We start from the raw sequence: 10052 nt of genomic DNA on the forward strand, positions 1-10052 counted from the left end.
TCATCAGTGCAGATATAAAATATAATCTCCAAAGATTGGAGTAAAAGAGTAAGTGTTGTAAGAAAGACATTAAAAAAGTATAGCTCCCAGAATAGTTCTCTGAGACATACTACAATTTAACCTATAAGTCTTAGACATGGAATTATACCAAGAAACCTGAAAATGATCTACCAGTGAAATATGAGTTAAAACATGCTAGTGAGGTGATCACTCCAAATATTTGGAAACAATTTATGAGAATTTCATGGTTTACAAGATCAAAAGCTGCACTATTGTCAAGCAAGAGGAGGCGGACCTCTCTATCCATGTCAAAGAACTGGTGAATATAATCAGTGATAGCCAAAAGAGTGTGTTCAGTGGAGAAATGTGTATGAAAACCTGTTTGATATGGATGTCAACCTTTATGACTTTTTAGTAGCATAGATTTTCATAAAATCTTCCGTCTACAGTTAATACAGATTGGTTTTAATCTGTAGTGCAGTCTGGCTGTTACTAAGGACACAAAACTGTGATCTTCTAGTTTTGGCTGGCTGTTCTTTGGGTAGGCTTGTAATAAAATAACACACAGATCTCTAATCAGAAGAGTTTAGTTGTGTCTTGTAGTGTGTAGGCTAGTTTCTGTGTCATGCTGATGTCTCTATACGTTGGGATGGATTATAGAGATCTGATAAAGCAAAGGGATGCCATAGCCAACTGTTGCTACTGCTAACATCTCAGGGCCTGATTAACTCTATACAGAGCCCTAGGCAGATATACATTTGTATGCCTTCCCCCTACCATGGACTCCCATTTACTTGGTTTCTCTCCTCTCATCCACCCCCACTCACCAGAGTTACATTCATTTTTTTGCACTTCTTTCTACCACTTTTCATTTATGGCCTTCTTATTAAGGAAGGGATGTGTAAAAATAATTTTTTAAAGAAATAGTTAGGAGGTGGAGAGGTGGCTGCTCTTCTTTCATGGACTCCCAGAGAGTGATACCAAGGCATTAGGGTGGCATCAGCATCTGACATCATCCACTGCCGCAAGAACATCGCTTTAAAAGAAGACAGCACTGGGGGTGTAACCAAAATGGTGGCATGCACCGGACGAATGCTCTGATCGAGGAAAGTTTGCTCCATTTCCTCTTGTTGCCCTTTACCTTATTGCCTCTTCGAAAAAATGCCTCATACAAAGAGGGAGTGATCCGGTGTACCACCTAAGACTATGGAAGAAGTTTTAGACACCTCTATAAAGATACTAAAAGTTTTTTCTGAAATTCAGGCTCTCCAAGAATTTAAGTTGGTGGTGATAAAAGACCAAACTCAGGTTTATAGAAAAATAGAAACAAATGGAGAACCACAATAGAAGGTTAAACCTTTGAATCTTGAATTTTCCTATACAGACTGGTATTTCTGCTATTGATATGTTTAAGAAATACTTAACTAAAGTCTTACATTTTTCCTCTGAGATGATACCACCTCTAAATAAAGTATACTATCTTAATATTTCAAAGAAGGTGGATAAAAGAGTGATGTCTTCAGAACAGAATTTAGATCAGCAGTATTTGGACTTAAAGCTATATTGGAAACATGATGGCAGATAAAGATGAAATGGCCCATCCACTATCTCCTTCTCTCTCTAAGAGATCCTACGTGCCTGTCCCACGCTTTCTTGAATTCAGACACAGTCTTTGTCCACACCACCTCCACCGGGAGACCATTCCGCACATCTACTACCCTTTCTGTAAAATAGTATTTCGTTAGTCCAACGGAAGACTATTCCACACATCTACCATCCTTTCTGTAAAATAATATTTTGTTAGATTCACCTCTTAACTTCATCTTATGACCTCTCATTCCGGAGCTTCCTTTCAAATGAGACTTACCTCATGCACATTTATGCCACGTAGGTATTTAAACATCTCTATCATATCTCCCCTTTTCTGCCTTTCCTCCAAAATATACATATTGAGAACTTTAAGTCTGTCCCCATATGCCTTATGACGAAGACCATGCACCATTTTAGTACTCTTCCTCTGGAACAACTCATCTTGCAGTCTCCAGAATTGTACATAATATTCTAAATGAGGTCTCATCAAAGTCTTATACAGGGGCATCAATACCTCCTTTTTCCTACTGGCCATACTTCTCCCTATGCAACCTAGCATCGTGAACTCATTGTTCTTTTTTCATATTATTTGTTCTTGGTGTCCATTCCTCTTTGCTGGAACTACAGCTGGAAAGCTACCAAGTTACCCAGTTCCAGGAATGAGATTTTAGGCCAGTCCAGGATTTCTAGTGCTTTTTGAAATGAGTAGTCCTGATTTCAGAGGGTAGAACCAAGGGTTACAAAAGCACATGGAATTGGAATGTCAGCTCAAAAACACAACTGGCCAAAAACCCCTCCTAGAACTGGGTAGCTTGGCTCTCAAGCAGCACGCCGAGAACTTGAGAAGTCAAGCAAATCATTTTCATACTCCATTGCCTCTGGTACAGACTAGAGATTCTAAGGTTGGACTGCCCCAAAGAGTAAAATTTATGGTTAATATGTCTGAAGCATAAATTTACAAAATGTTTTACGTGCGACAAAAACTTCACCAATGGAAGAAGCTATCCTATATGATGGAGTGCCTTATCTTTATTTACCTCTTATTTTCTACACCTTTTATTTTAACTGTAGACTTTATTCTTTTATATAAGCCACTCAGTAAGTATAACTTGAGGGTGGTATATCAAACTTTTTATAAATCTGAAACCAGATTTATATACCTATTCCCTCACATACACACAAAACCAGGAATGGAGTGTAAGAGTGGGAGTGTATGGCACAGGCTCACCACCCTGAGATTGTGGGTTCAAATCCCATGCTGCTTCTTGTGATCCTGGGCAAGTCACTTAATCCCCCCATTGCCTCAGGTACATTAGGTAGAGTGTGAACCCACCAGGACAGATAGGGAAAAATGCTTAAGTACCTGAATGTAAATCACGTCGAGGGGCATAATAAGCACATAAGAATTGCCTCTGCCGGGTCAGACCAGGGGTCCATCGTGTCCAGCAGTCCGCACCCACGGCGGCCCCACAGGTCCGTGACCTGTCATTGGACCTTACCTAAGTCTTTCATCCCCTATTCATTTAATACCTGTACCTATACCCTTCAATCCCCTTATCCTTCAGGAAGTCATCCAATTCCTTTTTGAAGCCCAATATTGTACTCTGCCCTATCACCTCCTCTGGGAGTGTATTCCAGGTGTCCACCACCCTCTGAGTGAAGAAGAATTTCCTAGCGTTTGTTTTGAATCTGTCTCCTTTCAATTTTTCTGAATGCCCTCTTGTTTTTGTGGGCCCGGCTAGCCTGAAGAATCTGTTCTTTTCCACCTTCTCTATGCCTTTCATAATCTTATAAGTCTCTATCATATCCCCTCTAAGTCTCCGCTTCTCCAGGGTAAAGAACCCAGCTTCTCCAACCTTTCAGCATACAAAAGGTTCTCCATGCCCTTTATCATCCATGTCGTTCTTCTCTGGACCCTCTCAAGTATCGCCATATCCTTCTTAAGGTACGGCGACCAGTACTGGACACAGTACTCCAGATGTGGGCAAACCATCGCTCGATACAATGGCAGAATAACCTCCTTCGTTCTGGTAGTGATACCCTTTTTGATTATGCCCAACATTCTGTTCGCTTTCTTTGAGGCTGCTGCACATTGCGCCACTGGCTTCATCGTTTTATCCACCACAACCCCCAAGTCTTTTTCAAGGCTACCTTCCCCCAGTACCCTCCCTCCCATCGTATAGCTGTACATTGGGTTCCTCTTCCCCACATGCAAGACCTTACATTTTTCTACATTGAAGCTCATCTGCCATCTTATTGCCCACTCAATCAGTCTGTTTAAGTCTCCTTGTAATTCTTGGCAATCCTCCACGGTTCTGACTCTACTGGAGAGTTTTGTGTCGTCCGCAAATTTTATGACTTCGCACTTCGTCCCTGTTTCCAGGTCGTTTATGAATATATTGAACAGGAGCGGTCACGTGATGTGTTAAGCCGGGCAGGACGTGTCTGCCTGAGCTCCGGACCTCTTGACCCCCCTGCGCCTCACCCATTGTGTGAAGCTTGTCATCAGCGCGTTTTCTGAGGTTTGTTTTTGTAGCCTGACAGCCATGAAGCGGGTAACGGAAGATTTGTGAGGCCAGGGAATGTAATACATGATCGGCACGGCTTGATTTGAGGAGGGCTGCTTGGCGGAGACATTCAGTGCGGTGCAGACTCTGTTTTGGAGTGAAACTTGAAATTTTAAACTTTGAACTTGCCTGTCATCGTGATTACTAGATTGTTTTCTGTAGCCCAGCAGCCCTGAAGCGGGTAACAAAGCTTGTGAAACCAGAGATCGGGACACAGGATTGGCACAGCTTGATTTTAAAATGGCGGTTACAATGGTAATGTTCAGCATGGATCAGACTCTGTTTTAATGTTGATGACAGGCGGGTTGTGTGACAGAAACAGGGGACAGTATTTGTTATTCACCATCTTTCACCTGAAGAGGAATTTGTTACCATAAGACTAGGTGTTGAACAGGGCAGAAGTGTTTGCTTGGGATTCGGACCTCTTGTCCCCCCTGTGATTCACACATTTAGTTGTTTGCCTGTCATGGATCGTTTTTTACAGCCAAGCAGCCCTGCAGCGGGTAGCAAAAAGACTCGTGGAGCCAAGGATCGGGACACAAGATCGGCACGGCCTGATTTTAAAATGGTGGCTGCGACGGTTGAGCCGGGCTCTGAGCTTCCGCTTTCGGCTGCTCACATTGAGGCGCTTTCAACCTCTGTTGTACGGGCGTTGGATGGGCAATTTGATCAGCTCTCTGGCCAATTGTCTACACTAGAAACTTTGCTATCGGAGATGATGAGGCGAACAAATGAGCTGGAGACCCGTGTGGCGCAAGTTGAGGAAGCGCACACAGTCTCAGAGACAGATATAAAGTCAATGAAAGATCAGCTTCAGAGGCAAGCAGATAAAATTGAAGATCTTGAGAATCGCTCGAGACGAGATAATTTAAGATTAATTGGCTTGCCGGAAACAGTGCCTGAATCTCGTCTGCTTGCTACTCTGGAGACTTGGCTTCATGCTGAACTGCCACTTCCTGATGGTATGGGGCCTTTACGTTTGGATTGGGCCCATCGTTTAGGGAAACACGTTGATGATCACACTAGGGCACGAGTAACTATTTTCAAGGTACACAACTCGGCACACAAACAAGAATTGATGAAACATTATCGCCAGAAACGAAATGCTCTCACTTATGATGGCACTCCAGTTCACTTATTTCAAGATTATTCACCTGCACTTCAGGAACGAAGGCGTCGTTTCTCACGGGTTTGTTCAGCGCTCTTTGATAGGAAACATCGCTTCCAGTTGTTATATCCTGCGCTGTTGAAGATTTGGACTTCGATGGGGTGGAAAAGTTTTACATCTGCGGAGGAGGCCCAGATATATTTGGGTGGTTTACCCCGGGAGTCTGGACCTTTCTCGGCCACCTGATGTTGCTGGAAGTGTTGTGGAGCTTCTTGTTTATTACTATGCCTTGGATTTGTTGAATTGCGTTATATATTGTTCTTGTTTATAGGCCCTATTTAATTATGGGTCTTTCTATAGTCCTTCTTGGGTGGTTACTTTTGTCTTTGAGGGCTTCTGAGAATGGGGTGTGGTGTGTTTGTCTGGGGGTTTGTGGTTGGTTGCTTGTGGGTGGGTGGTTGGGTCACATTACTTTTGATTGTGAGGTCTTCTGGTGATGAATGTGATTCCTTCTTACTATATTTGTTGTTGTGGGTGGTTGCTTGTGGGTGCTTGTGGGTGATTGCTTATGGGTGGTTGCTGGTAGGTGGTTGTTTGTGGGTGGTTGTGGCTAGTTTGGTTTGTATGGAGATATTGATTTGTGTGTGTGGGGGTTGTATTATATTAGGGTTGTGGGTAGGAATTTATTATGGGGCCCATGTGTGTGAGAGAGAGAAGAGGGTGAGAGAAGGTATATCTTGAAGGTAAAATTGGGCCTTGGTTTCTTGGTCTCTCTGATTGACTTGTATGAGTGTGCTTTATGTATCTTTGGGTGAGGGGATGGGGGGGGGGGGCCGGGGGTCCAGTTTACAACTTTGTGGCTTCTTCTCACTCCACGTCTATAGACTGGGGTGTGTGTTTATGTTTGGGTCGTGGGGATTCTTGGGGGGGATTGGGGTGGGTGGAAGGGGAAGGGAGTTGGGGAAGGGTGGCTTGGGTGGGGAAGGGGGGACTGGGGGTCTTGTTTACATCTTTGTGACTTCTTTTTACTCCATGTCTATAGACTTGGGTGTATGTTTGTGGTTGGGTGGATGGAATGGGTGGGTGGGTGGGGTGGGAAGAAGGGGAGGGGAGTTGAGGAAGGGTGGCTTGGGTGGGGGGTCCTCCTTCTGTGGGAATATAATGTTTTTTCTGTGTTTATTTTATTCATATTTTATTTACCAGGTAATATTATTGTTGTGGGCTTACTGCTCTGGGGGAGGCTGGGCCCCTGGGGTGGTTTTCTTCTTTTCTTGTTGCTTTATCTACGCTGTATATCTTCTGATTTTCCAACTTGAGTACTTCTTTTAGACTAACCTCTTGGAATGTGGGGGGCATTACGTCTCCGATTAAGCGATCTAAAATTTTGGCTGCTTTGCAGCGTTATCGCTTGGACATTGCTTGTCTACAGGAAACCCGTCTGACTGTTGAGGAACATCTTAAATTGGCTCGCTCTTGGGTGGGTGAGGTTTATTTTGCTTCTTCTCCGGGTCGTCATGGTGGGGTCGCAGTGTTGATCCAAAAGTCTTCACCTTTTGGGGTGAAGGTTTTAGACAAGGCTCCGGATGGAAGATCCTTGCTTTTACGTCTCACGTTGTGTGCTAGATCTTATCTCCTGCTTGTGGTTTATGGCCCTAATTTTGGGGAAACCGCTTTTCTCCAGCGATTGCTTTGGCTTTGTTCTCGATTTTCAGGGGACCCGCTTATTCTTTTGGGTGACTTTAATTTGGTTATGAGTCCAGATTTGGATAAGTCTGGTACTTCTGGTAATTCTTTGGGGGCTAAGGGTCGTCTTCTTTCTGATTTTTGTGAGACTCTTTCTGTGATAGATCCCTGGCGTCTTTTACATCCTGAGGTTCGTGATTATACACATCTTTCTCGGGCTCATGGAATTTGGTCCCGGATAGATCATATTTTTCTGTCTTCGACATTGTTTTCTTATGTCCAGTCCGCGGAGATTGGTCCACTGAATATTTCAGATCATACTCCGATTTGGGTTGATATTTCTTTGGATTCTGACTATATTCAGACTTCGTTTTGGAGATTCCCTGCTTATCTTGCCAAAGATAAGGACTTTCAAACCTTTTTGCAGATTCAGTGGGAGGTTTATTCTTCCACAAATGTTGCTCATTTGGTTAATCCGATTTTGTTTTGGGAGGCAGGAAAGGCAGTGATTCGAGGACATATTATCTCCTTCTTGAGTGCTCGTAATAAGCGTATCAATCTGGGAATTATTAATTTAGAATGAGCTTTGTGTGTGGCCTTTCAATTGCATCCTTCACGGGAGACTCGGGAAAGCTATTTATCTACTCAGGAGGCGCTTAACTCGTTACTTCATTCTCGTTCTCAACGACGTCTGGCTTTTTATAAGCATCGCTTTCAAAGATTTGGCAATAAGCCAGGACGTCTCATGGCGCGCTTAGTTAAAGCTGAGACTACAAGGAAACCGATTTTGTCTCTCCGGACCTCGAATGGGGTGGTGGTGACTAAAACGGCTGATATTTCTAAAGTGCTTTTTGATTTTTTTTGGTCGGTTGTATGCTGCTTCTGATGATGCTTCCCTGGACTTATTGACGGATTATCTTCTGGTCTTCCTCGTTTGACAGATGATATTGTGTTCTCTCTTAATAATTCTTTTCGTGCAGCTGAATTAGAATCTGCTATTAAAGCTCTTCATTCTGATAGAGCCCCAGGCCCAGATGGGTTTTCAGGGGACTTTTATCATCTCCTCTCTCCTCATTTATGTGGTCTTTTGTTGGCTTATTTTAATGCTGCTGTTGCTCAGGGCTCTTTTCCGTGTTATGCCAATGAGGCTCTTATTTCCTTGTTGTTGAAACTTGGCAAGGAGACTGACTCCCCGGAATCCTATCGTCCTATTTCCTTGATCAATGTAGATCTTAAGCTTTTTGCTCGTATGCTTGCTAATTGTCTTGCTCCTCATCTCTCTGAGCTTATTCATGAGGATCAAGTTGGGTTTGTTCGGGGGCGTCAATCTGTTCGTAATGTTCTTAAGGTTATCTTTGCACTTGCCCATTGTCATTCATATCAGATTCCGGCTCTGTTTGTTAGTCTTGATGCTTCTAAGGCGTTTGATAATATTTATTGGTCTTTCTTGTTTCGTACTCTTGAATATATTGGGTTGGAAGGGTTTATCTTGATGCTATTCATTCTCTTTATTCTAATCCGCGGGCTTCGCTTCTTGTCAATGGAACTCGTACGGATTCTTTTCCTATTCTTCATGGTACCAGGCAGGGTTGCCCTCTCTCCCCTCTACTGTTTATTCTTTCTTTAGAACCTTTGCTGTGTACTCTTCGCGGTTTTGCGAATGTACGGGGTCTTGATATTGATGGAATTGAGTTGAAAACGTTGGCATTTGCGGATGATATGTTTTTGGTTCTTACTAGGCCTGAAGAATCTTTACCGATAGCATTAGATCTCATTTCCGAATTTGGTTTTTATTCTGGTCTGTCTCTTAATTTGGATAAGTCTTTGGCCATGCCAATTCCTCCTGAGTTGCGTTCCAAGTGGAGGGGTGAATTTCCTCTTCGTTGGGCGGACTCTACCTTGAAATACTTGGGGGGTTTTATTCCACAGGATTTATCTCATTTGTATCATTTGAATGTGGAACCGCTGTTTCAGGCCCTTCAGAACAAATTACATCTTTGGGGAAGTCTTCCCTTTTCTCTTTTAGGTCGGGTACATCTTTACAACATGCTTATTGTTCCCTGTTGGTTATATATTTTTCAAGTCCTTCCTCTTTATTTGTCTTTTAAGGATGAGAGAAGACTGATATGTTTGGTTCAAAGGTTTCTTTGGTCCGGGAAGCGTCCTCGTTTACCTTATACGAGGGCCGCAACTCCATGTTCACGGGGTGGATTAGGTTTATTGAATCTTCGTTATCTGACTGTGGGTTGTGGCATGCGACATATTAATGATTTTTTTAGGGGTACCTCAATGTTCACTAACACTGCTTTAGAACTTTTTTGTTTTCGCTCTACTCACTTTAGTGCTTATTTTCATTCTCTGCCTTCTCTTGTGCCTGAGTCTCTCACTGCGAAAGTGCTTCACCGTCCATTGCGGAAGGTTTGGCATTGGGTCTGTAAATTTCATTCTATTTCTGCTTCTGTGACTCCCTTTTTGCCTATTCATTTTAATAGCTCCTTCTTGACGGGGATAGATGGTCCGAGTTTTGCTCGGTGGGAGACGAGGGGAATTCAATATCTTTTGCACAGTTGCAAGAGGAGTTTGGACTCTCCTTCATTGATTATTTTGCTTATATGCAAATTCATCATTATGTTTTTTCTTTGCCTTCTAGTTCTTTGACTGCCTCTTGTCAAGAACTACTTTCTACAGCTTTTACTTTTGGTTCTCAACTTCCAGTTCCCCTTAAATTTCATCATCGCCATTTGAGGGATGAATCCCCCTTGTTTGACCATTCCCATTTACGGGAAGCCTGGGTTCGTGATCTTGCTGTAAATTTGCCGGAAGATGTACTCTCACAGGCTGTTTGTAGATTGTCAACCTTTCGGAAATATACTACTTTTTGGGAACAACAATATAAGTTAGTTTTCTGCTTGTATATTTTTCCGAAGAGGGCATATCTATCTCACTTTTGTGAAAATGCAGCCTGTTTGAGATGCCAGGTTTCTGAAGCAAGTTTGGGTCATATGTTTTGGACTTGCCCTGCTATTCAAGTTTTTTGGAATGCTGTTTTTGTTTTTGTGGAGCGCATTTGGAAAATATCCATTCGTCGTTCTCCTTTGCTATTA

The sequence above is a fragment of the Geotrypetes seraphini genome, chromosome 1 (assembly GCF_902459505.1).
Source record: "Geotrypetes seraphini chromosome 1, aGeoSer1.1, whole genome shotgun sequence".
Classification (NCBI taxonomy): domain Eukaryota; kingdom Metazoa; phylum Chordata; class Amphibia; order Gymnophiona; family Dermophiidae; genus Geotrypetes; species Geotrypetes seraphini.